Genomic DNA, 27,163 nt, shown 5'->3' on the forward strand with positions numbered 1-27,163 from the left:
TTTCCCAAAAGAAGATTCTTTTAGAAGATAGGGACCTATGTATTTAAATAAAAACAAAATGAATCACCACCAGCAGTCACTCTGAGAATGAGGCTCAAGGCTCACAAAAAGGAGTGTAATATTTGTTTATGCTACATTCCTCTCTCTGTTATCTTCAGACTTTTCCTCTCAAATATCAACATGCTGCAAATGTTGCGTGTCCTTGACATCCCATCTGTCAACCCACTGCCACCATTACACTCATTGTTCTAAACACTGTGCATACCAGAAATCCATCGCAACTAAATACAGCATCATAAAAAAATATACTCTAAGATTTCAACATCTTATTCAGGATTGCCAGGGATAACTTCATCTTCACAAAGACAACTATGCTAGGTACAAAACTGATGGGTATATTAGTCTGCTAAATATAGTCTGATAAGAAAACCAATGGATAAAAAGGTCTTTGGATTCCAATAACCAGGATCTTGACCTATTGTAATATGAAAGAATTCATTCATAACACTATCACAAGGCTAGATATTTCAATTAGTGTTAACCACCATTATATAATTGCTTGATACTTCATATAAAAAGGTTGCTATTCATCCATAGTATTATACGTGATCGTAAATTAGACAGGGTGGCTAAGCAAACAGGACACATGACTGGAAGTCAGGAAATCTGGGTTTATTTCTAGCTCTGTCACCATATTGGCATGTGATCTTTAGCAAAATACTGAGGGCCAATTCTAATCTAATTGAAAACCAACGTGAGAACAGAATCAGACATTAGACCTCTGTGTCTCAGTTTCTTCATTTGCAAAATGGAACAGGACAATGATGGTTTCCAGTCTTTGTAAACTATGTTGGGATTTATCAACTGAAACATACAATATTGATGCCACATATTATATTTTACCACTTGTGACCCCTCAAAAACCTAGACCTCGGTAGGAATTGAAAATTAATTCAATTTTTTGACATTGCAAAAAGTACTACCAAAAAATCAAATTATTTTAACCTGAGACTATTGAACCCATATAATTGCATACCTGCTAAAAAGAGTTGACCTGTTTATAAATGCATAATTACTCAGACAGTTTCAATCAGCTGCACTAACAAATATTTTACAAATTTTGTAAAGGACAAGGGGCCCTGATGAAAAACTTGAGCTTCCCAATTCTTGAAATAGTTGATTCCCCTACCCTCTTGAGTAGTCCATAAAGCTAAAAACTTATGTGGTGTCTGACCTTTTCTCTCATTTGGCCCTTTTCCTGTGAAAGTGCCACATAACCACCTGCAATTCCTTGAATGTCTAAAATATCCTTTCAGTAATCCTGCATAAAGAATTCCTTCTCCTCTATAGTTACTGTATGTACAGGAAGCCCCCAAAACCTTTTCCCAGACCTGATTTGCATTTTGGGTCATGCAACCATTCCCAGCTATGCAATCGCTTTGCAAATTATTAACATACAATGAAACCTTTTTACATGAATACTTCTTAAAGGACCAAAACTGCTAAATGAACATAACTTTGACGCACCTTCATTGACCACTGTCATCATTTCTTCACAAAATTTGTGGTGAGCAAACTTTACAAAGAAGCTGTAGATATAGTTCAGCTGAGCATCCAAAACTTGCCCAATCCTTTTTGGTCAAAAAATTTAGCCTTGAAATAATACAAAAACAAACTCTTGTGAGATATCTAGTATTTTTTGATACTGGTTGATCTGGAAAAAAAGCAAGAGCAGTCTTGCTTTCACTTGCTGTAGTTTACTACTAGCCCTAGATGAAAACAAAATGCAAAGGTATGTACAAAATTAAAAAATTAGATGCTTTAGACCCTCCAAAAAGACTGTTTAATTTGAGTATTAATAAAAAGCTTGGGCTGATTCTTACTTTATCTGAAGTAATTCATATATCTACATTCTCAATCACATTTTAAATTCTTGGCATGTTGGCATGACTCTTGGGCATGTGCTAACTAGGCAGATATTTCAGGAATGAATAAGCAATGATCACTTCCAAAGCTTGCAAGATTGGCCCTCTGAAATGAACAGCATATACATATAGTTTTGTGAGGACTAAAATGCAGCTGTAGTTGGAAAAGTGAATTTGTAAAATGATGATATTGTTGGGTTCCCTATTTAGTCTAATAAGAACATCAAAAGAAAGTTTATTCAAGTTAAAAAAAAATACATCTTTAACTGTGCTCTTCTTGAGCCAGCTGTTTTTCAGCCATGCAGCTATTTCTCTGTTTAACCAGGATAGGTCCTAATGGCTTTATGATCAATAGAGTTAAAGGCCACACATGGATCTAACAATATTAGTATGTCATTGGACCTCTCTCTGCAGCTTTTTATCCATCAGTGCACAAGAGCTGTCTGCAGGCAAGTGTGGAACCAGATTGGAAGGGATCTAAGATAGTGTGGGAAGTAAAGTGCTTCTGGAGTAAGCTTCTTAATAACCTTATTCAGGGAAGTGAAATAAGAGACAAAGTCAGGATTCAACAGATCATCATCAAGCAATAGTGTCATGTGCAAGGTCCAAAAACATGAGGTTTTGACTGATGATAGATGATCCTCTATACAAGCGGCATTCATAGCTTTGTCAATAGCAGCCCCAGGAACTTTTCTCTGGCCAAGAGGTGTTTGGTGCTGTTCTTATATGGTAGCTCAGATTTGCTTCAGTCCTTTTAGAACCTGTACTTGCACCACTGGCCTAAATTCAAACAATAAATAAATATAATGATCCCCTTTCACTCTTATTCTTCTTCTATATTGTTGGAGAGAGTGCCTGAAATACTACCAATTTTTGTCCATAAAGTAGGCTAAAAGCTACTCACAGTTTTGAGGCTGAATAGCTAAAAGGTCCTCCATATCTGAGTCTGAAACCAGACAAAAGCAGTACTGCATGATTAGTACAGCAGCAATAATTATTGGGACTACTTACAGAGGAGCAAATTGTGAAGCCCTTACTTCCATTCATGAGTAGTCACTTGCATGAGACTTTCTAGAAGCTATCATACGATGCATGAGATGACAATCGTTTAGCCTCCTTCACTATTATGGCATAGGATTGTATTAAACTCCTTATGCTGCTGTTGATTGGATTCAGATCTGGGCTTCTGTCATCAACCCTTCAAAATTTCTCCCTTCCCATTCATCAGTGAACCACATTGTCCTCCAGTCACAGTGAAAAAGTGAAAGCATTTTGGGACTGATCCAAAGCCAACTGAAGTAAATGGAAAAAACACCCTTTGACTTGAGCTTTGGATATTCATTGATATTGAGTGGCAGCTGAGAGAAATTGATGGGGGTCTACAGCACTCAGGATCAGGTCCTAAGCTTGGAAAACTGACACAAGTGCCAAGAAACTGAAATGCACTTAGGTTCTTCTACCTATATCTCAACTATCTTGACTTAACCTTTGGTGATACACATTCTTAAATGTATTGAGGGCCACCACTGAGGCTGCTTTGCTGCAGTAACAGAGTCACAGTGAACCGAAATGTATTGGTCCCGCCACTGGAACTGCAAAAAGGCAATTTAATTTAAGTTGCCTTAATAACATTACTTTGTTTTGTTTTAAAGATATCTATGCAAATTGGCAAATAGTAAACTGGTAAAAAAACAAAACAAAACAAAAAAGGATTTACCCTTGGCAAACAACCAAATTTTCAACCATGAAGGCCTTGTTTATACTGGGGAAAAGCATTGTGCTAACTAACAGAATGTTGAACATGATTTTGTTTTTAGTATAGTCACAGATGGATGTGTTTAAAAACATGTTAGGTGGTCATGGATAACCATAGGCAGACCATGACAAATTAATTCATTTGCAAACATGGCTGTCCTTGGTTGTACTAAGGGAAAAATCACGTTTAACAATTGTTAGTTAACATGTTTTTCTAATAGGATATTTTTTCCCATTATAGACAAGAGGCAACATTTTAAAAGTGCCTCTATGACTTAGGAGCCTAAGTCCCATTTTCTGAAGAGACTTGGGCACCAAGGAGCCTACATTGCTTTGATTTTCAATGAGACACTCTTCTAAGTGCCTAAATCACTTTTGAAAATAGAGCTTAGTTCTTCTAAATCACTCAGGACATTTGGAAAGTTTTTTTTCCCCCAAGTGCTGACATAGATGCATGCCTCAAAGGAATAACCATGTAATCCTCTTTCTATAATCCACATCCCCTTTCTCCCTTCTTCATTCTTAGTGTATGTTATATCCTCAAGTATTTAGACTGAGTTTTTCAGCCAGACCAGTCTCCTGTGTGTTCTTTGTGCAGCACATAGGACACTTGCTAGCATGATAAAATAACAGTATCTCAAATCCATAGGGCCAAACAAATAGTTCACCACAAGACATCCAATTGTTAAAGGAATGCACAGGCTCCACTGGTGAAATTATAAATTCTACAAGTTGAACAGCTCTGGATGAAACAACTTACAAGTTGGAAAAGAACTTCCCTATGCACAATTCTTGGCATGTTTTCTTTTTACTTCTCAATTGCTTCTCCCTTGTAATAACTGCGAGGTGGTTATACGACTCGCACGTTTAACTGCTGTTACCAGCTGCTTTGCATATCACCTGCTATGGGTTGCTGTAGAGTCAAATTTTTTTATCAGTTGTGTTTTGCTTCTTTTCAGCACCCATATTAACTTTTCTAAGAAAGTGCAGGACAACCAGGTAGAGGAATCAGGGGCTAACAAAAAAGCTTTTATAAATGTAAAAGCTACTCCCCCTGACCCCCCCTTTTTTTCAATTTACCATGGTTTGGGACCTTTTTCTCCCAATGCATTTTGTACACACAAATATTGTAAGACACAACTGCTAATATTTAATTAGCCCTTACATTTGAGAAGAAAATTGTAAACATTTAAATAATTATCTACCTCTCTAGTCTACAAAGATGAATATTAGTTAAATAACGTCAATGGACAATTGAATTTCTCTTTAGTTTTCTCCTTTATTTTTAACTACGACAAACTATTTTCCCACTGTATGTAACTTTATATGCCTGGGAAAAATCCTAAATTGTGTGCACTTGCAGAAACTCCCACTGACTGCAAAGGGAGTGTTGGGTGCCTAGCGGCTTCCGGAATGTTACGTTTTCCATACAGAAAGAGCAACCAGAAGGCCTGAGAGTTTTCCAAAGTGACTAGTGATTTGGGGTGCCTCCATTTTTGGAAGTCCAATTTAAGATGCTATAAAGGGGCCTGATTTTTAGGAAGTGCTGAGCACCTGCCCTCTGAATATCTGTGCCATTTAAGGCACCCAAAACCACTAGTTGCTTTGGAAAATCTTGGCTTTATTTTCAATCTGAATTTCTTTCCTTAGATTAAGGGCTACAAAAAAAAAAGAATGAATTAAAGCAAATCATGAGAAAGCACAGCATGTTTCCTCCGTTACAGGCATAAGAAACTTTCCCTTAGAAAAAAAAATTCTGCCTGTCTCTACAAATAGTGCAGCTTTTATAAGTTCAAAGGCATAGTACGTACACACAAAGAAAACGAAGGCAAAATAGTCATATAGCTAAAGACATCACAACTCCAACTTTGATACTTGTCATTTTCACAAGAAATTCAAATAGAACTTTTTTTGCAACTTGGATCCTGATCCTAAGTAAGGATCGGGCACTTGGCAATACTGTGCAATACCCAATGGGTGTAGATAAAAATAGGCTGCAACACAATTTAGCTTATACACTCCAACTCCGTATGTTTTCTGATACCTAAGATCTCAATTTACCAACCAGTTCTGAGGTTTGACAGTTGAGGTCTCCTCCTATTGAAATTCCCCATCTCAATGAGTAGACTATCTGGATGGACAGACATTGCCATTCATGTTTATTCCCACTAGTTATAGCAAGCTTGCATAGCAAAATAGGGATCTTCCAGAGCCCTAACAACAACGGTATCACATGCAATGCCACTTCAAAGAGGTTCACATTGGAGCTAAGTCAGGAATTTTTCAATAAAGCATTGGGGGGGGGGCGGGAGGGGAATACTGACTGAAAATTAAGCTTTTCTCAGAAACGTATTGATTTTGACAAATTTTTCATCGGAAAAAGGTTTCTCATGTCGGAGGTTTATCATGTTTCTGGTTACAATGAGAGAGAGCAAGAGAGACAGACAGGGACTGCCAATAACCCAGAGCTTAGGGCACTCTCCTGTAATGTGGAAGACCCAGCTTCAAGTCCCTGCTCAACTGATTCTAAATTGTTCCTGGAAAATGATGGCGAGAAAAGCCTTTGTTACATCCCAATTTGGAATGAAACCAAATGCTGAAACCTTGGAATATTGTTGTGAAACAGAAGTCTTGTTTCCAGGCCAGCCTTAGTTGTCAGCATGGCTAATAATAAAATCGGTTGGTGCACCCTCCTGACCAAGCCTGCTAATACCTTTGAGTGAATGCAATGTGATCATACATAACTAGATAATATCTAGTAAGCACCTATAGTTTAATTGAGTTTAATCTATAGTTAATTGTGTTCCCAGAGGCTGATGAAACGGGACTTCCTCTTCTCCTGCACAGCTGCTCTTGGGGTGAGTGGAGAGATCAAACTCACCTCTGGGAACCTCCCCCAGCTGCAGAAGTTCCGTGGCAATCCTGTGGCCTCCCTACCAAAGCTTTGCGACCCCCCCACAGCCTTCTTTTGTGTCAGGACCCCCATGGTTACAATACCATGAAATTTCAGATGTAAACATCTGAAAATGTGAAACTGACTAATTATAAAACCCTCTGGCACTGAAATTGACCAAAATGTACCTTGAATTTGGTGGAGCTCTAGTTATAATCAAGCAGAGTGATGTACTTTAAAGCTGCTCTGTGATTCTCCTGCTCTTAAGCCCTGTATTAATAACTAATTACTATGGAGCCTTTGCTAAATTGACAGCTATACATTTTTCAGTAAGGACAGTATCTGTGGTGTAGATTTGTTGTTAATATTTTATTAAAGAGAAATGCCTTGTTGGTGGATATTTGTTTTTATCAATGCAAAGTTACATGTAAAACAATGGATAAAAATACGCTTTGTTAAAAACACCAGCACATATATTCTCACACAAAAAAATTAATTAACTTTGAATTGAGGTTGCCAGAGTAGATATCCCACTGACACAAATGGTATAGAGCAAGGAAATAAGTAGCTAAGTCAATTCAGCACGCCATCTACATACCATTGAGTAGTGCCTCCCCCAGCCTCATTTCCATCACCCTCAGCAACAATATATTTACATTCTCATCCTAACCGATAGGGTGTGAAAAGAAGCCCAGTGTCTCTGTATCGAGGCATGGGTGCTTCAAAGTCTCCTCAGTGCTGCTGTTTCAGTTTCCTGGACAGTGATTCCATGGGGAGTCTTTCAAGCATAAATTACCTCTGCACAGACACACCTGGTGCACCTGATGCTGCTGCAGAGGACAACTGAAGCAGCAATGCTGGAGGAGCCAAGTGTCTTGGTGTTGAAGAATCAGCACTTGAAGGGCTCCCCAAGGCATTGCTGCCTTCATGTGAGGTCACGAGGACACAGAAAATGCAGAACTGCACCCTGCCTAGGCCTCTTTCACACCCTAACCCGGGCCCCATCCATACACTAGCTTCCCAGGCCTTTTGCATACCCCTGCCATGCAATTATCCACACTCCCATCTGCAACACACACACTCGTCATATCCCCAGTGCCGGAGCTCAACCCTTCATGCCCCACACATTCCCATTCACTGTCCTGGCCTGCCCAGAACGCCCCCATACTTCCCAGCCTGTCGCTTTCACTCACAAGAAGTGTGTGGAGAATAGAGTTAGTGTCTCAGATACAACTGCTTGGGAAATTTCAAACAAAATCAGAATGTATTTAAAAAAGAAATGTAAACATATCATTTCCCCAATTCTGCACGCCGCTCAGTAACACACTACTAGGGCTGGTAAAAAAAATCCATCAAAACTGTTGTGACAAAAAATAGGGTTTCAACTAAATTAAATTTGTAATGAAAAGTATCTGTTTCCCACTGAAATCATCTTCCATGTTGCACTACTTTCTCCCATCTTGTTGGGTGGTAGGGACATGCCATAGAAGTCTATGGCCATGGTTCATCATGGGAGACGTAGTTTGCCATTTGGATAATAACTCCCACGAGGCACCACAGTGCCATTTTGAATCAAAATATTTTGGTTTTTGGCTGAAATATTCAGCTAAAATGTAAAAAAAAAAAAAAAAACTGCAGAAAAAAATCCTTTATTTTCTGACCAGCTCTGCACATAATTTTGTAAACAATCTGTCAGCACCACCAAGCAGCTGGGGATACTCCCAGTGAGGTAGCAATACTGAGCAGACTGGAGTGGCTGCTCTCATTGGAAGCCTATATACCTGGCCTTGGAGTCACCTGGTTAGACCTTTAACTGAGGACTGGATGAGTCCTGTTTGATTGACAAGGAGCCTTCAGGTAATCTGACTCAGGGATGACTCATCAGGCTCAGAGATGATTCATTACAGACTCCTCCTTTGAACAAGTAATCAGGGATGAATGGGATAAGCCAGACAAGGGCAAGCACATTAACAGAAATTATTTTAGGTTCTATAGCATCAATGAACCATGAGTCACAAGGATAGATATCACCCTGACTTCTGCTTTTTTTTTTTTAAGAAAGTTTCCCCGGCAAAAGCATTCGTTGCTGATGACTCAATGGACGCAATTAGATTCTCAGCCAAAGCCATGGCCTCCAACTCAATGACCAGGCACCACTTATAGCTGCATCCTTGGAAATTGGATAGCCATTTGAAGCAGGTGCTGTGCTCCACCAACTTCATAGGAACCCTGCTTTCAGAGAGAAACTCAAAAAGGTAGTGGCGTATATTGCTGCAAAATCTAGAGTCCCTTCAGACACCACACTGTGCCTTAAAGATTTCTTTTGGCCTTCATCCTTGCAGAAATAGCAGTGAAGAGACAGCAGGTTCTCCAGAAGAAAGCTGTGGAACCATGGCACAGGAGGAAAGCCCCGAGGCAGCCCTGCCACTGCCAAAACTTCTCTCCACCCTAAACTGAAGCTTGGGTGCAGGATTTCCCATTTCCTGGAGGAACAGGTTGCTTCAATCACAGACAAGTGGGTCATGGAGATAGTGAGTCAGAGATACCCCCTTGAGTTACAGGCTCTACCCCATCTGTTTTTCATCCAGTCCCATCTTGAACAACCCCATCAAATGCCATCTAATCCAGAATAAGATTTCTCACCTCCTGGATATGAGAAGTAGAAAGAATCCTGAGACTCTACTCCATCTTCTTTATCTTTCTGGGGGAATCTGAGCTATTCTAGATCTCAAAAGACTCAACATGTGATAAAGAAAATGATATTCTGCGTAGAGTCCCTAACCACGATAGTGTCATCCCTGTCCCAGTGGGATTTTCTATCTTCAGTGGATCTGGTGGATGCATACCTCAACATCCTAATCAGACCATGCCATCACAGGTTCCTAAGGTTTGCCAGTGGCAGAAAGCATTATCAGTGTTGAATGCTCCCATTCAGCTCATCCTCAATGCCCCAGATCTTTACAAAGATATTCAGACTCAGATCACAGGGGATCTACCTGTACCCCTTTCTGGATGACATCTCAATCAGAGCTCCATCTCCAGCAACAGCACACAGAGCTACATCACTGACATTGAATCTCCTGTAGGTGCATGACTTTATTGTCAACATCAAGAAAAGCTTTTGATTCAATACATCCAAATAACTCACTTGGCAGTGGACATAGATGCTTTGATAGCAAGGATATATCCATCTCTAGAGAGGTTCCAGAAGATTTAGGACCTCCTTGCATTATTTTGGAACTGCAAGAGGCCCACTATTGCACTGAGACTCCAACTGCTAGGGCTCCTATGGGCTCAGTCACACATCAGGTGTCTTCAAGGCTTTATGGTAAAGATATGGGACCACTCCTTGGAATGAAAGAAAAATCAATTGAGGGTTCCAGTGCAAGTGATCAACTTCTTAAAACAGTGGTCAGTCCAGGGCCAGGTCTGGAAAGCATGCCCAAATGCCTTCCAGATCACCTGATGCTAGCCTGCGGAGCATACCCAGAGTCCCAAACAGCTCAAGGCATCTGGAACCTGGAGGAAAGGACCATAGCATAAACCTCCTAGAACTAAGAAAGGTCAAGCTGGGCTACAAAGTTTTCAGTCCAGCATATAAAGGAACCACTTCCTGATTCAGTCAGATATCACAACCATGGTCACATTGGTGAACAAGCAATAGGGAACAAGAAGCCCCCGCACAACATGCTGAAGCAATGGAAATCATGCAGTGGGTGGAGCACTGTCTCTTCTCCATCAGGGCAGTTCACATAAAGGGATACCTGAACCAGAGGGTGGACTGGGTCAGCAGGTGCAAGGTGAACAACTCTAAGTGGTGCCTGAATCAGGAAGTATTTGCGTTAATCATCCAGTCATTCGGCCTTCCTTCAACTGACCTATTTGTAAACTACATACATGCAGAGACCAAAGTACTTCAACTGGGAAGTGGAACCCCAGTCCAGGGGAACAGATGCCCAATCACACAGATGACTGCAGGGCTCCTCTATGTGTTCCCACCTTTCCCTTTATTATGAAAGGTGGTCCAGAGAATAAAACCAGAACAGGCCACAGTAATATTGATAACTCCACATTGACTGAAGGGACCCTGGTTATCAGCCTTGATAGAGCTGAAACGGAGACCAACACCACAACTCCCAAAGAGACAGCACATCCTCTAACAAGGTCCTCTTAGTCTTCCAGTCCTAATCAGCTGCATCTAACAGCCTGGCTACTGAAAGGGATGTGTTAGTATCATTGGATCTGTCCTCCAAAGTCATCAGAACACTTCTTTCTTCTTAAAGAGTATTGACCTTGGAAAGCATTCTCCTTTATCTGAATCAAGATTTGCAGTAGTGCCAGGAATTCTGCCTATCTTGCATATTCTCCAAGAAGGCTTCAACAAAGATCTCAAGCCGAGCACCATTGCATGTCAGGTGTCTGCCCTTAGTAGCATGATGTTTGCAGAATCTGTGGGTTCTCTGGCAGAGAAGCCCCAGGTAGCCAGATTCCTTAGGGTAGGCCGGTTAGCCAAGCTGACTCTGAGACCTCTTTTTCCCAAGTGTGACTTGCCACCTGTACTGAGACCCCTGGCAACCCATCCCTTAGTCAACATCAGCATTTTATTTGTCCATCAAAACTTGCTTTCTGATAACCACCATGTCTGCCAGGTGACTGTTGAAGCTGGCAGTGCTCTCTATGTAGGAACTTTACTGCATGTTTCATGAGGAGAAGGTGGTGCTCAGAACTCCAGAATCATTTATCCCAAAGGTGAACTCTTATTTCCATGCTTTCCAAGAGGTGGTTCTATGTTCATTCTGTCCAAGGCCACAGAATCCCACCAAGGAGACGTGGTACACCTTAGAGGTCAGAAGGACTCTAAAATTTTACCTTAAACATACAGAATCTATGGGAAGATCAGAAAACCTGTTTGTACCCTTACATCCAAAATGCCAAGATCTGAGAGCTTCTAAGTTCTCTATTGCTAGGTGGATTAGACGATGCATTATATACGGCATTAGAGATTCTGGTCCTAGAAGTGATGAGGGCACACTGCACATGATCCCTGATGACCTCATGAGCAGAAAGAGCTAATGCAGCCACAGTGGAAACTTGTAAGGCTCCCACCTTTATCAAGCACTACAAGATGTATTTCCTGTCTTCTGCAGAGGCATCCTTTGGCAGGAAGGTGTTGTAGGCGGGAGCCCAGAAATGATTTTTCCCTTTCAGCAAATATTATAGAATGGGAGGGATACTATTTTTCCCTTTTCTGACCTTTTTATAACCTTCTCCACCTCTTCACTACTTCCCAGACATCAGGAATTGTGGGGGATGCTGGGCTGCAGAACAGAACATTTCTTACCGATAATCTCCTTCTGCAAGCAGCACCGCCCACAAATATACCCACCCTGAATAGCTCATAAGTTTAAAGGTCTGGTATTAACTGGAATAATTACCATATGGCTATCTTCCCTGGTCTAATGTTATTTAGTTATCCTTGGAAGAATTGTTAATGATGTTAAGTAAGTTTTACAGCTTGGGAATAATTTATCTGGAAGCAAGCAGGAGCTGAGGGGGTGTGGCCAGGCCCCAAAATTCTGATCCACCTCTGTGAGCTATAGAAAGATGAGAGCAGCCCAGATGTCAAGTACTGTGGGATATGCAGCTAGCAGAAAGAAGTGAGAAATTTTCCATTTTCTGTCAAATGCACTAGATAGAAGTAAAATGGGTCATCATCACTGGCAAGAAAGCCCATTCAGTGCTCAATTAAATGTACAGCTGGATTTAATATACAAACACATTTGATTCCATAAATTTCCACTGAAAAGATGTTTTCCTGTGTTTAGAAACTAACAAAACACTAAATGGCTGGTTGACTAACCAAGCTACAATTGGGTGAAATGTCTGTTGCCGAAGCCATCCAAAAAAAAATCAATAAACTCTGCTCTCATCAAATTTGTGTACATCAATTTCCAAACGAGATCAGCATGCCCCAGGCATACGCTCACCATGCTGCTTTTCAAATCATTTGGAACGAAAAATCTTGTACTATTTCCATCTCCTTTCAATCTGGTCTTCATAGAATAAGCAGACACAGGTCCACTACTGTTTGCTTGTTTACTGCCTTTGTTATAAGTTTACAGCTCTGCACACATGCTTTGATTAAAAGGACATTTTATGACACTCTTAAAATTAGCATTTTACCAGTAAACAGATATAATAAACATGAATTGCATCATAAGTACTTATGAATCCCATTTGACTTAAACATCTATTCATGATTTTACTTCACTTATTTTATACAAGAGATCAATGCAATAGGCAGTATTACCAAATTCCTAAAGATCCATTTCCACTGTCATCCACCTACCTTCCCAAGGTGCTTAACACTTTCCTATCTAATGGCTGAAAAATACTTCAGTTAAAAAGTCAAGACAATTCAAAAAGTTGTTTCCAAGCCATTCTACAGCAGATCAGCATCCCCTAGATGCACTAACACTTACATTTTCAAAGCATATAGTGGAAGAACCATACAGCTGTAAACGGCAATAATATAGCTAAATCTCTACCTTGAAAAATTAGAGGTAAAGTCTTGTTCCATCTAGCCCTCCAATTTTTAGGATAATTTTTTTTCTTTTGATGGTTAAAAAACTTCCATTGTTACACACTCTATTGCAGACTGCTAAATGATCAGAAGCTGCTAAATGGAAGGATTTCTGTCCAAAATGCAAGATAAATAGCATGTAAACAAGAAGAAGGGTGGTCTATTAAGCACTTCAATTTTAGAGCTAACAACAAGCACCTGTGGGAAAATGAATGGAAACTGTGGGGACTCACATCTTTGAAAATCAGGCCATTTGTATTGAGATGTCTAATATGGATTTTGGGGTCTAACATTAGACTCTCACCTTTGACAAATGTTGGCCATAAACTGTGGGGAAAAAGTGAAAGAGTAGATCCTGCTACACACTAGACTGCAGCATGTGCTCCTTTCATGCAGGCTTTGCTTTGCTAGCAAGTGCAAGGGAGAGCAATAGTTTTGTCCCTCCTAAACTCATTTTGAGGATCCTAACACTGCTATAGTAATGACCCTGAAATAGTCCTTGTGTTTTCTGAATGCAAGGAGTTGAACTGTGTCTGACCCCTGCACTTGGCTGCAAAGAGAGTGGGTCATTCTGACTTTCCTGCACTTGCTCTCCTACATAGGGCCAAAACCAATCTGATGCTCAGTAGCTTCAGAGCTGTCTCACATGCCCAGTCTAATTCAATTTTGAGGGATTTAGATTTTGTGTGTTGGACAGTGTATGGTTGCTATTCATAAGTATATTCTCTCCCAAATTCTAATCCTGTTATTTCATTTCAGGATATCAGTAGTAACAGAAACACACTAGTTATGGATTCATATAATGTTGACTATGCTAAGAATATCAAACAGTCATCAATTTTTCAAATATGTTCATTTATGGCAAACATTTTGGTCAGTCACCTGAAGGATTTAGAATAATCCAAGTGCTTAGTCACATTCAATTGCCATCACTCACTGACGAAAAACATGGATCAATAATTTTGTTGAGCTGGAAATTAAACAGTCAGCAGGAACACAGCTTTTTGAAGGCGTTCTGACATTCATCCAAAGTCAGCCGATTTCATGTGTACATTACTTCTTATCTGCCAGTATCATTCACTAAACCATTTGGATACCTATATCTGCACTGCATTTTTAAGAGGTATCCAATATTTATTATTGATCATATTCTTACCTTCTTTTATTAAATAAAACAAAGATATTTTATCAACTCCAAAATATTCAGTGGATACTTTTCTAGTTTATTATTTGTATTGCAGTAGTGACTGTAAACGCCAATGAAGGCCCTACTGTAGTAGGCACTGCAGACGTCTATTCCATACTGACAGTGATCTCTGTCACCATTTTGGTCATTCACGCTTTCTTTTGTTTACTCTTTGGCTGATTACACCATTTTTGGTCTAATTACTCCCTCGTGCTGAGCACTTTCACCCATTAGATAAATTCTTTAAGGAATAGCAACACCACAAGCTTCTTTCTAGAACATTTTCTAGGTAAAATGCACTGAAAACTACAGAGAAAAAGAGCATAGCGGCTTTAATGAAAATAGAAAGACAAGGTGAGTGAGATAATATCTTTTATTGGACCAGTTTCTGTTGGTGAGAGAAACAAGCTTTCGAGGTACACAGAGCTCTTCTTCAGGCCTGGAAAACATATTCAGTGTGCCACAGCCAAATACAAGACCCTATCCCTAACCCATTATTGCATCAGACTTTTGTTTGTGTTTTTTGTCTCTGTGGTATAACTCCAAGGGCCTTTCCTTTTAAGCAGTTAAACAATATGGCCAAGAATTTCAAGACTAGGGGGCAGATTTATGAAGGTATTTATGCACCTAAAGATTAAGATACATGCCTTGTAGCGTTTACAAAAGTGTCTGAGTTAGGCACTTGACTCCCATTGACTTGTAAAGGGAGTTAGGCACTTAACCTGTCTAAACAAGGCTAGGCTCCGGAACCTATATTTAGTCATCAAAATGAGTGACCTGATCTTCATAAGTGAAATCAATGAGGAGCTGCTGGGGTCTCAGCATTCTGAAAATCAGGGCTTTTATTTAAGTGCCTCCATATGGATTTAAGAGCCTGGCTGTAGATACTCAGAATGAAATCCTGGTCCCATTCCAGTCAGCGGGAGTTTTGCCATTGACTTCAATGGAGACAGGATTTGATCTCTAGTTTTGAAAATACTGGCCCCCATATTTATCCTCCCTAAAAACAACTTTTTATTATTTTCCTTTTGTATGTTTTCCTGGTATTCTAAGGCAAGAAAGAATCTAAGTGATTTTGCCAATTTTGCTGCTGTTAGCAGAATTTCATGCTAGGCCAAGAACAACATGACACCGCATGTAAACCCAACTGGCTCATAAGAGACAAACTAGTCCTACCTTGGAAGTTTTTTTTAATAGCAATTTATGCCAGTTTCAGTAACTGATTGACAATGTTATATTTGAGTCCAGTCACTTTGTTTTACATAGTAATTTATAACATTTACCCATCTGTTTTTCACATACATCCCAGTAGTTCTGGGGAAACTGTTGTACATCTCTTCTCTTTGGGGAGAGGTGATCAAGATCTGTGTTTTGTATTTCAGACAAAAGCACTGCTGATTAATCTTCATTGGCCAAATTTTACCTTGAGTGGACTTGCAAGGGGCTTAAGTTAATGCAGGATTTAAGAGTAGAGAAGTCTCTTTAAGACATGCTCAAGGTAGCTGGTTATTATTTGAATAAAGAAAGAATGAATACTGGGAATTTTCCCTCCAGCTCTGAATCTCTACCACAAAGGATCATTTGCTCCGTAGATTTTCAATTTCCTATTTCACGATATCCCAGAACTATGTAAATAGTGGACTTGTTTGTATTTTCCTTTCATGTGACCATTTTATGTTATGACTAATGAGAATTAAAATGATATTACAAAGCAGAATTCAGATGTCTGATGTTAAGTATCTAACTCTGTCTGCAGCCAACTAAATATCCATTTTTACTTAGACACCTAAATCTTCAGTTAGGTAACTTCAGACATCCAGATTTGAAAACTAGACTCAAATATCTTTGATCATAGCAAGAAAAGAATTCCTAAAAAACAAAAAACAAAAAAAAAGAATGTTGCTAAGTAGTAAAATAGGAGACTCAGCAGGCAGTACTAACTCAGTTTTGCCTGGATTAAACATGCAGGAACAGATCTACATCACTTTTACACCTTCTCCCACAATATAAATTTGTATTAGGGTATATTCTAGCCTTGTTTTATGTGAGCAACACCCAGTGACAATAATGAGAGCTTTCCACACAGCCAGTGTGTGATGAGCATATCCAGGCTTTTGGGCTGACGATCACAGGGCTGCCCTCTCGGTGTGAGGATGGCATTAGGATGAATCTGCTTCAAGCATTTCTGGATCCTGACTGGAGGATAATAGTAATCAGGAAGAGAGGGCATCATGGCATTTAGAACAACACTTGTGCCTTAGCTATAGTGTGATGAAATACCAGCAGCACTGAGTCTCCGTGCACGGGTCAGCAGCCTCAGAATCATGGGGCTTTGGCTGTGGAGCTATGAAATTGCAGTGCAGACATTCAAGCTTGGGCTGGAGACTGGGCTCTGACACCTCCCTCCGATAGGATCTCAGAGACCCCCAGAGTAGTGATGAAAGCTGCTGTCCTTGGTGGCCACTCAGGGTGACTGAGCTGGGGTTTCTGAAGATGACTGTGTGCGGCTCAGTCTATGTAACTCAAAGAGTAACAGGACTCATGTAGATAAGAACATGTGCACAGCATAACAAATTACATCAGACTTGGCACCGTGAAATCAATTTCTTGCCAACAACAAAAACTAATCTGCTGCAATGCCCTGAAAACCACCACTGCTCAGCTGATGGGGCCAAAATGTAATGGGTCTGCATTTAGGCAAATCTCTTGTATTTGTCAGTTCAAGTACACCACATCAAGCGCATACTAGCTCAATGCAACTAGCAAAGAATCTGATTTAAAAAAGTCTCTGGCAGATTCAAGAAATCCATACCTCACAACGTTTCATTAGTACTGTTAGTTCAAGATTATGGGCGAAGGGCAAAATCATTTGTGCCAGCATCTAATAATTTTCTTAAGCCAATTATAGCTAACTCTGGAGTAGTTACAAAAGAGATATGAGCAGGAAACTGGAAAAGAATAGTAGGATAAGAACATCAAACTGTTGCCATTGCGAGTGGGATAGAATGTTAAGAGCGGCTTGTAGGTTCAAAGATGACAGATATACCATGAAGAGCAAGGTCTTACATCATAGCCAGTTGTCCAGGCTGAAAAGAAGACATTTAAACAGACCCCAAGAGGGCATTTACAGGGCTTGCGCACTGAGAGAAGTAACACCCACTCAATCAAGGACAATTTAAAAACCCCAAAACCCACTGAACAGAAGACACAGGCTCCAGCTGTTGGATTCACTTCAGCAACTAATCAAGAGACAGCAGAAGGGACTATTCTGAGAACAAGAAGTGGTCATGTGATCAGAAAACCACTGAGGTCTTGAGAAAGGAGTTACTGATCATTGCCTGATAAATGAGAAGTTTATTCTGCCTTTTGTTAGATGGCTTTAGGTCATCTTAGTCATCTCTATTTCTTTGTTTCATTAACTGAGTTAGTTTGTGGTTGCTGGTTTTGGTTAAAAGTGCATTTTGTTTTTAAGGATAACACTAATAATTGAGATATTGAACTCCATTTTAAAAAAAATCTATCAAACTCGGAATATAAAGAAAAACAATGTAAACAAATGGGGAAGCAGTGAAGATCCTGAAAACAGCTATTAATGAAAGAGCAGATAAGGAAATGCATATAATCCATTTATGCACACACACACATATCAGATAGATAGATAATCCCTTATCACCCACCACTTACAGTTAATATTTATATTTATGATTATACTGGATATGTAGGCCAATATTTTGAAACTTGTGGGCTTAAAGTTAGGCACATAAATCTATACTTATTGGATTCCATTCCATAGACTCGGGTTTTAGGTCCCCACGTTTGCGAAGTCTGGCCTGTTTGCACATCTTAACATATTTAGGTGAAGATATTTTTTCTACAGCCTGGGTTTTTAACATATTATTCTGAATGGTAGAGATGACCCCAAGTTACGTTTAAATTCAGAACGAAGCATCCCAAAGTTTGTGGGTATCCAGAGTTGGTGTTTATGAGGTCTTGGGGACCTTGATCAAGGACCCACAGGTCCCCAAGCACTGCTCAGACCACAGACACCATCCAGCAGCTCACCTGAATGACTGGAGAAGGGGTCCAGCAAAGCTGTAGCACACAAAGGGCCCAGCCCACGAAGGTCCTGATTGGGGGAAGACATCCAGACCCACTGATTGGCTGAGAATCTCTAGTTAAACTAGAAAGAGGTACAGTTGTCCAAGCAACTAGAGTAATCCCTGGCTGGCTGCTACTACAGACCCTGCCCACTTGCCTGACTCCTGAGCCCTGCCGTCCTGTCTGTTCCTGGTTCCTGCTTTCCTGCTCCAGGTCCATGCTCTTATGCCCTATCCCTGATGCCAACTCCAATGTCATCCCCTGGCTTGAGTCCTAACTCTATCTCTGATCTTTGGCTTGTCTCTTGACCTTCGCTCTGGTTTCAGGCTCCCGATTGTAATCATTAGACATGGCTGCCCATGCTCTGGTCCCTACATGGTTTTGTTTATCTCATTACAGAGATAGGGTTTAGCTAGAAAATAGAGCTGGTCAAAAATCACAATTTCCATTCACTGGGAAATTCTGACATTTTGCAATCTCCCTCCATTCTGAACTGGAAAGAAAAATACAATTTCTGCTGAAAAAAGTAAACTCTGGAAATATTGAAATGACTTTATGAAAACAAAGTTCTTTTCCAGTTATTGAAATGAAATGTTTCAATAATTTCTTTGACAATTTTGATAAAAAACGACACATTCCCATGGAACGTTTTGATTTTGTTGACTCAGCAATCTCCGACAGAAAAAACTGTTCCATCTGAAAAATGTTGACCAGATCTACTAGAAAGTTCACATACAAATTCTTATTTAGAAACGTTCTTGAGCAGTCACATCTTTGGCTTTGTTTATGCCCATTTCTATTGAACTGATACAGAATTAACAGCCCGGTTTGGAAACATTTTTAAGGTTGTTCATTGTTTAAATCTATCTGTGTGCATGAAAGAGAGTGTATAATGAATGGAAAAGGCGATAGGAGTCAACATAAATTACTGTTTTCTCTCTTTTCATAATTCATTATTAATAGTGAATCTACTGTTCACTGTCATTTATAAAAAAGGCTCTCATGGGAAAACTTTGGTGAGGAAAATTGAAAACAAATCACACACACATACTGATCAACAGATGTTGCTTTGAGTTCTTTCCTAGTTTAAGGCCCCCCTCTTAAAATCTTCTGAGGATTACAGACTTTTGTATATTTTAATTTGCACCAGTGAGAATGATGTTGCTCGTTATTTGTTTATACATATATGTTTTTTTACTCAGGATACTAGTACCAGTATGGACTAAATAATAATAACGTGTGGTACAGTATATAACCTTACCCTACATCAGTTGGTGGTGATCAGAAGACTTTCACAACATCTACCCTGGGCTCATTCACTGCTTCACCACTTCACCGCATTTAAGTGATGACTCATTAATGTCTGCTATAAGAAATAGCCTCTTCAGTCTCATAAATCCAAAATAGTCCCTTTTCTGTTCTTTCCAATGGAAAGCTCCAGATGTTAGATGGCCACAATTCCAAATTATAAAATCAAATGCCAGAAGAGCTGTCATTTTGTCTTTTGTTTTCCAACGTTCTTGACATAGCGTATCTTTCCTTTGCCTATCTGTCAAAATGATTACCCTAGTAGAAGGTCCAAACTGCTACTTCCCTTCCCAATTATTTTAGAAATTTGGATTAAAAACAGGATCTCACCAAACCACAACCCTCACCCTATCTTTGGTCAATAGTCTTACAACATCAATAGTAAACAACAACAACAATACGTGAGGCCTTGCCAGCATGGTGATTTCTGTTTTCCAATCTTATGTCCAGCTCTGCCAAGATAGAAATCACGAACCTGAGGCTTGGTCTACACTAAAGCCCCAAATCGAACTAAGGTATGCAACTTCAGCTACGTGAATAACGTAGCTGAAGTTCGAAGTACCTTAGTTCGAACTTACCTCGGTCCACACGCGGCAGGCAGGCTCCCCGTCGACTCTGCGGTACTCCTCTCGTCTAGCTGGAGTACCGCAGTCGACGGCGAGCACTTCCGGGTTCGACTTATCGAGTCCAGACAAGACGCGATAAGTCGAACCCAGAACTTCGATTGCCAGCCGCCGAACTAGCGGCTGGGTGTAGACATACCCTGAGGTTCATAAATCCAAAGTCCTTCACATGATAGAAAAGGGGAGTGTACGTACTTCAATATATTAAATCTTAACTATAGCGTCCATAAAACAGTTTGTTCATCCTAATTCTTGCCAGGTAGGCTGGAAAATACTATGCATTATAATTAAGGCTGCGAGTTTGTCACAGAGGTTACGGAAGTCATGGATTCCATGACTTTCTGGGACCTCAGTGACTTCTGCAGTGGCTGGTGCAGCTGGCCTGGGGGCCGCCTAAGCAACTTGGGCAGCCTCTGGGACAGCCACACCAGCTGCTGCTGGGGCAGTCTCGTGCCACCGCTCCCCTCTGAGCAGCCGCAGGTGTTTGGGTGCATGTGGGATGGGGCTCAGGATGGCGCTTACCTGGGGGGGCTCCCCAGAAGCAGCAACATGTCCCTCCCTCAGCTATTAGCTCCGCACACTGCCTCTGCCTGTAGGCACCGCCCCTGCAGCTCCCATTGGCTGCGGTTCCTAGCCAATGGGAGCTGCACAGCTGGTGCTTGGGGCGGGGGCAGAGCTAGGAGCTGAGGGAGGGACATGTTGCTGCTTCTGGGGAGCTGCGAGGAGCTGGGTAGGGAGCCTGACAGCCCCGCCATCCCCCCCACCCCCAGCACTGCTGCTCCCCCCAAGCACCCACGGTGCCCCCTAGGCCGCCACCCTCCCCCCCAAGATTTAATCAGGAGTATATAGTACAAGTCATGGACAGGTCACGGGCTGTGAATTTTTGTTTACTGCCTGTGACTTGGCCATATCTTATACTAAAAATACCCGTGACTAAAACTTAGCCTTAATTATAAGGCTTTAGTCTGTTATTATGACTACTTCTAAACAGTAGAAATGTGTTCAAAGATTGAAATACTTGATGATTTAGGTAGACAAGATTTCACACCTTCTCTTTCCCTTCATTTTGCCAGTCTTCATAGTGCCAGTCACTGCTGCTGACATGGTTAGCATACTGCACTTTTACCAAAATAATTTTAGGAAATTTAAATATCTTTGGTCTGATTCTGTTATTATTTCCACTACTTTTATGCTGATGCAACTTTACTGATTTCAGTGGAATTACTTGTAAAATACTCTGGTGGAAGTCAAGTAAGTTATCAGGCTCGTTGTGTTTTTCCTCCTAAATGTGGTCTTTGTCCCAAAAAAGATATTTATCTTTTTGTATCATAATATCTGTAATGTTTTTCAAGAATGTTGCTATAATTTTAGCATAGGGCTATGATAATATGTAGGCATGCTTAATCTTTCTAGTAGAAACGGTGGCTTGTTTTACCATTGTACACAGCTAATCACAAGAAATTGTGGGAAAGCGTGAGTTGTCAGGAAAACATATCAAATCAACATGCACTGCTGCTGCAGTACTTTACAGAGACTATTTTATATGTCAGTTCTAATACATTTTATGATCTTCTCTATGACATGCCAGGTACAGTCCCTTACAAAGTGATCTTACCCCAGTGATGTGGGAAAAGGATTAAACTTTCCTGATTGACAAACAACAGAGCTAGTTCAAGCAATTCTAGGATGACTCTCAGAGTCATTTGCTTGGGCCCCCAGCTGCAGTGCCCAAGATTCAGTGAATACATTTTTCTCCCACTACACTTGCCATAAACTGCTCTGTCTTACCTGCTGAAGAAATATTTCAGTCCTATGGGTTGGAAAGGTGTTGACAGAGGAGGATGATTCTAGGTCTGGTAAATTTGGATGAGGTGGGTATGTTCTGGGGAGAGATGAAGAAAAGTTCATGTTAAACTGGACCTAAATAAGGTTACTGTTTTTTTTTTTTTTTTTTTTTTTTTTTAAGTATTTCTCATTTTTCCATGGCTTTGAAATGTTGTGGCAGATGTTTTATCTGCCCCTAGCTCCTCCAACCAATTTCTATAGTTTTACAATAATATTTCCCCATTTTTAAAATATTCTTCCTTGTTACTATGTGAAAAACCCACAAACAGGGAAACCGACTGGGGCAGACTGAAATCGGCGATATACAAAGTGCTGTCAAATACCCAAATAAACTGAAAAAAATGAAGTTATATTTTTCTCTAAATTCTTTCATTCAGTTGTAGTAATCTTAGATGGTACTTGTAACAATGGTAGTAGGAGAATTTCAGAATCAAAATGTGATTTTTAAGCTGAGGGTATTTCTTAGAGTCTGTTCACTCACACCTTATTTCACCAAAGTGCAATTTCTGTGGATGCTGATATGTGCATGTGGGCTTGGGGGGAGGGAGGGAGGAAGAAGATAGGAGGGTGAGATTCCAAGCAGAGAAGGAAAGATCAGTCATAGAAACAACAGTTTCCAAAGTTCTCCCAAAAAGAGTAAAAAATTCTTCTCGATTTCTGCAGCTATGACTATGTCACGTCGATAGGCATGTAATGTGGTGCCTCCCCTGCACCAATTATATATGGAAAATAACTCATGTAGCCAATGTGTTGAGGGTGCCTGGAGGGACCAGCAAAATACAGCACCCACATAAGAATGGATTCACCAAGACTGACTGATTACACCACTGCAATGCTTGTCAGTTCATGTCTGTCAGGGCTGTGAGCCTGGGCATTCCTAGACTGTGTTATGACATTCTCAACTAGTTGAGACACTTCAATACACACCTTGATGTAGGTTTAGTACAGATGAGCAAGTATATTTACTCTTTCCCTTGCCTTTCCCTAGGGCAAGGCCTTACCAGCAAGCTACAGGGAGGTACTGGCTCTGCCACTACAGCAGAATCAAAATTGAATATATGAAATCAGGAAGCATTTTTGTGGTGGGGACAAGTTATTCTTAATTTTGTTGTTTTTAGGTTTATAAAAGGTGCCACTCCATAACCTTTAGGGTTCATGCATATTAAAAAAAAAGGGGGGAAAGCATAATTAAATCTTCAGAAGTGCACAGGAAGAGCATATTGTACAAACAGGGGCTGCTTAGCACAAAGCAACAGTCTCTCCTCCCAATGATCACAGTGTCTTAGAGGAGAAACAGCTGCTCCCCTCCATGGAACTTCAGGGGATATCACTCAACCTCCCATCTCAATCTCCAACTGACAGCAGCGGAAGAAAGTAATTTTTACCATGCTCTTTCCCAATGTGTGCCATACAACTTCCTATACACCCAAGGATTTGAGGGAAGGGATAGCAGAATTTCCAGATTGCCCCCTCCCCCGCAACCATAGAACCAGCCTTTAGTCCCAAAATACCAAGAAATGCAGCTAGACATCACCAAACAAAATGAGGGGAGAGGGCAAATAAATGGGCAACTTCCCTAGAAGTCTTTGGGTGAAATCCTGTCCCAACTGAAGCTAATGGGAGTATAACAGGGTGCTGGCCAGGCGGCCCTGAGCCAGGCCCTTGTTAGCCCAGCTCCAATTAAGAAGCATTAATTGGGGCTGGCTAAGTATGCCACACCTAATTAATAGAAGGGAAGCACCTGCGGGCCTTATTAGCCAGGGGGCTATATAGGGCTGGCAGGAAGGAAGTGAGGGGGGGGGAGGAAAGGAAAGAGGAGCTAAGGGCCATGTGTCCCTTCTGGCTGGAGAAGCTAGCTGTCCCCCAGGTTGCTAGTTTGGCGCGGTCTGTAACTAGAAGGCGGTGGGAGCTGACACTGTAAATAAAAGGCACTGGTGATTGCACACAGAAGGACTCTGGCTAATCTGTGGGCGCAGGGTTCGCAAAGTGCGAGGGTGAACAGGAGAACCATGTTACAGGGAGTCTTGGCAGATTTCACCCTTCATATAGAACAGTGGGTCCCAGCCTGCTGGCAGAGGGGGATGAGGCATTGAGGGTGAAGCTAAGGTTGATGGGGACCTTAAAACTTGCCCCAAGTTAATGAGCCTTTCATAAACTTGAGAGCAGCACAAAGAATTGGGCCCATTATCTGTAGATTGGTAAAAAATGTAAATGCATGTGAAAGTTACTGTATTAATAAAATAATAATCTGTACATTATATGAGGGTGGGTCCATCCAGCTCTGATTTCCATCGGGATTATTTGCGGAGGGGTGGGTGGAAATAATGTGATGAGAACTTGGATCTGCTTAAATAAGAACCATCCTGTACTTCATCACAAAATTTGTCATCATCATCTTTGAGGTGCAAGTTCAGTGACATTTCTTACCAACTGTTTTCATGAAGTTTTGCTCTTCCTGGTTTCAGACAGCTCTGAAGAATGAAAGTTCTGTCTTGCTGTGAGAAAGGCTGTTCTTGCAGTTTGCCTGAAAACAGAAGATACTGCCAGTTCACAAGTCTGCATGTGAGATTTTTGCCCAGGTTTGCACTCCTCCTTTCTGTTTACATTTCTCATTGAATTTAGCACTTGTGACAGATTGCCAACCCTCGAGCATGAAGCCATCCATTTACTGGTAGAATACATACAACTAGAGCTGTGTGGAGGATGGAATTTATGTTACACAAATAAATTAGATAATCTGAAATTTGGCTTCATTACGGTTAGAAAAACTGCCAAAAAAAAAAATCTGAAAAAAAGGAAAATTCTTTAAAATAAAAGTTGGTTGATATGATGCAGTTTACAGACCCCACCCTAAACCAGCGCAAGGTATAGATCAGTACTGGGCAAAGTAGACCCTACCCTCTGAAGCAGCAGGGCATGTTCCAGGTGGCAAGATCGTTTAAAAAGATCCTAGGAGCCCGGAGACGGGGTGGGGAAGTGCACCAGGAAGTGAGCTTGATGCCTGGAGCTATTAGAAGAGTGGCTGCAGCATTCCTAAGGCTGTTCCAAACTCTACCCCCCCATATCTCTGGAAGGTGGAAACCCACAAGAGACTGTAAAGAATGGGACAGTGTCCCACTGACACAGTAGACAGATACTCCTTGAGCCTGTAACACACCCCAACAGAGGAGCCACAACCTGGTGGGAAGCTACCCAGGAGAGTATAAGTTGGGGTGGACCAGCGAGTGGTCCAGATATTTTAATACCCCTCTTGGGTTCTCAGTTGGGACCCGCCGGAGTGGGAGGCCCTGGGTCCTCCTCCCTCACGCCCTTGTACCTCTGCCATGGGAGAACCTTAAGAGGAGTGGAAGAGACTCTCAGGAGGAATTGAGGCCTGCCACATATGACTTGGCTGGAGTTCCGTCTAAAATGATCAGTCTGGAAAGAATTGTGGAGCTATTGTCTGACCAATAGGCTAGCTGGATGTCGCACTGACTCGCTACAGTTGATTAAAACAATTTGTTTCAACAAGAGTCTCAACATTTGGTTTCAGTTTTGACCCTTTACGAAGATTTGTATTATATTACAGTATATAATAGAGAATATAATACAAGATAAAATTTGAAACAAAAAGTTGCTTCAAAATGACAAATTGAAATGTTTCCTTCAGAAAATGTCAAATCTCTCTCTGATTCAGTGACGTAGGATAAAAAAAACTTTACTTTGAATCAGACAGAGCCTTGAACCCAAATGTCTCCCATTGCAGGCCAATGCCTAAGCACGAGGCTATAGAATCCGTTTCTTTCTTTTTGGCCCAATGAGTATGTAATTATTTAGGCTTTGTCTACACTGGCAAGTGAAAGAAAAAAAGTTGAGTCATTCAGAAGTGTTAAAACAACCCGTCCTCCCCCCAAAAGACAAAAGTTTTGCCAACAACAAGCTCCAGTGTGAACATTGCTTTGTTGGCAGGAAAACTCTCTCCTGCCAACAAGTAGTGGCTACACTGCGCAACTTTTAGCGGCACGGCTACAGCAGCGCATCCATGTTGCTAAAAGCTGCGTAATGTAGACAGAGCCTTATATGACATATGGTAGCTCCAACTGGGAAAGTAAAGTCATGTCCAAAATAAGAGAGCTTTCAGTATAAGTATACCAGTGTACTATACTGCCAAACTGCCCCTAGAATAGATGCAGCTTATACCAGCAAACCTGTCCTTTTACTAGCTCACCCCTACACCCACACCCACACTCTCCTGGCCCAAAACAAGCTATAAATTTAAAAAGTGCAGTTTTGCCAATACAGCTGTGTCTATATTCGGGGCTTTTGCCCATGCAGCTGTGTCAGACATCATACCTCGTCACATTCCTGACCCATTTAGCTATGCCAGCAGAACTTTAGCCTGGTGGTTAGGCCACTGACCTGGAATATGGGAGACCCAGTCAGATACAGTATTTGCCTGATTGAGAGAGTAATCGGGGATGAAAAATCCTGCTTTGAATCAGGCAGAGCAGGTACTTGACTCTCTTACATCCCAGTGAGAGCTCTAATCACTGTGCTATTGACTATTCTACAGTGGTCTCCATATATATCTTCTGGACCTGCAAAGCTTTCCAGATGAAAATGTTGTTGAACCTGACACGTTCACACAAAATATTTCCATTTGAAACAAACATGCATTTTTCACCAGGAAATGTTTCATCAAAAGTTTTCCAACCAATTCTAAATATAGGACATATTCTGAAAGCCAAACTTTGAATTTGTAAGATAATTTGGAGATAAGTTTATGTAATTTCTGTTGAAGACAGTCATGCTAGAGAGCAGTGGTTTTGACCCACTGGGTTCCCCACCTTTTTGGGACATCAAATAAGCAGGAACACCAACAGCATATTCTGCTATCCATTAAGCAGTTTTATTAATATTCCAATAATCAATTTTCTTTATTAGGGAAAGCAAAATTGGAGTGCTGGG

The 27,163-nt window shown here is 40.9% G+C and overlaps 1 long non-coding RNA gene across 1 annotated transcript in view; it reads right to left on the reverse strand.

Annotated features, from left to right (window-relative positions):
- The window catches only part of LOC135981427 (uncharacterized), a 54,522-nt gene that overhangs the window by 23,964 nt on the left and 3,395 nt on the right, over positions 1-27,163 (reverse strand). Inside the window, exons 2-3 of the long non-coding RNA XR_010598437.1 lie at positions 24,644-24,740; positions 22,160-22,253 (exon numbers count right to left, since the gene is read on the reverse strand). This is a non-coding gene — a long non-coding RNA (uncharacterized LOC135981427). The remainder of the gene's footprint in view (positions 1-22,159; positions 22,254-24,643; positions 24,741-27,163) is intronic.

Source organism: Chrysemys picta, chromosome 2 (assembly GCF_011386835.1).
Source record: "Chrysemys picta bellii isolate R12L10 chromosome 2, ASM1138683v2, whole genome shotgun sequence".
In the NCBI taxonomy this organism is placed as follows: domain Eukaryota; kingdom Metazoa; phylum Chordata; order Testudines; family Emydidae; genus Chrysemys; species Chrysemys picta.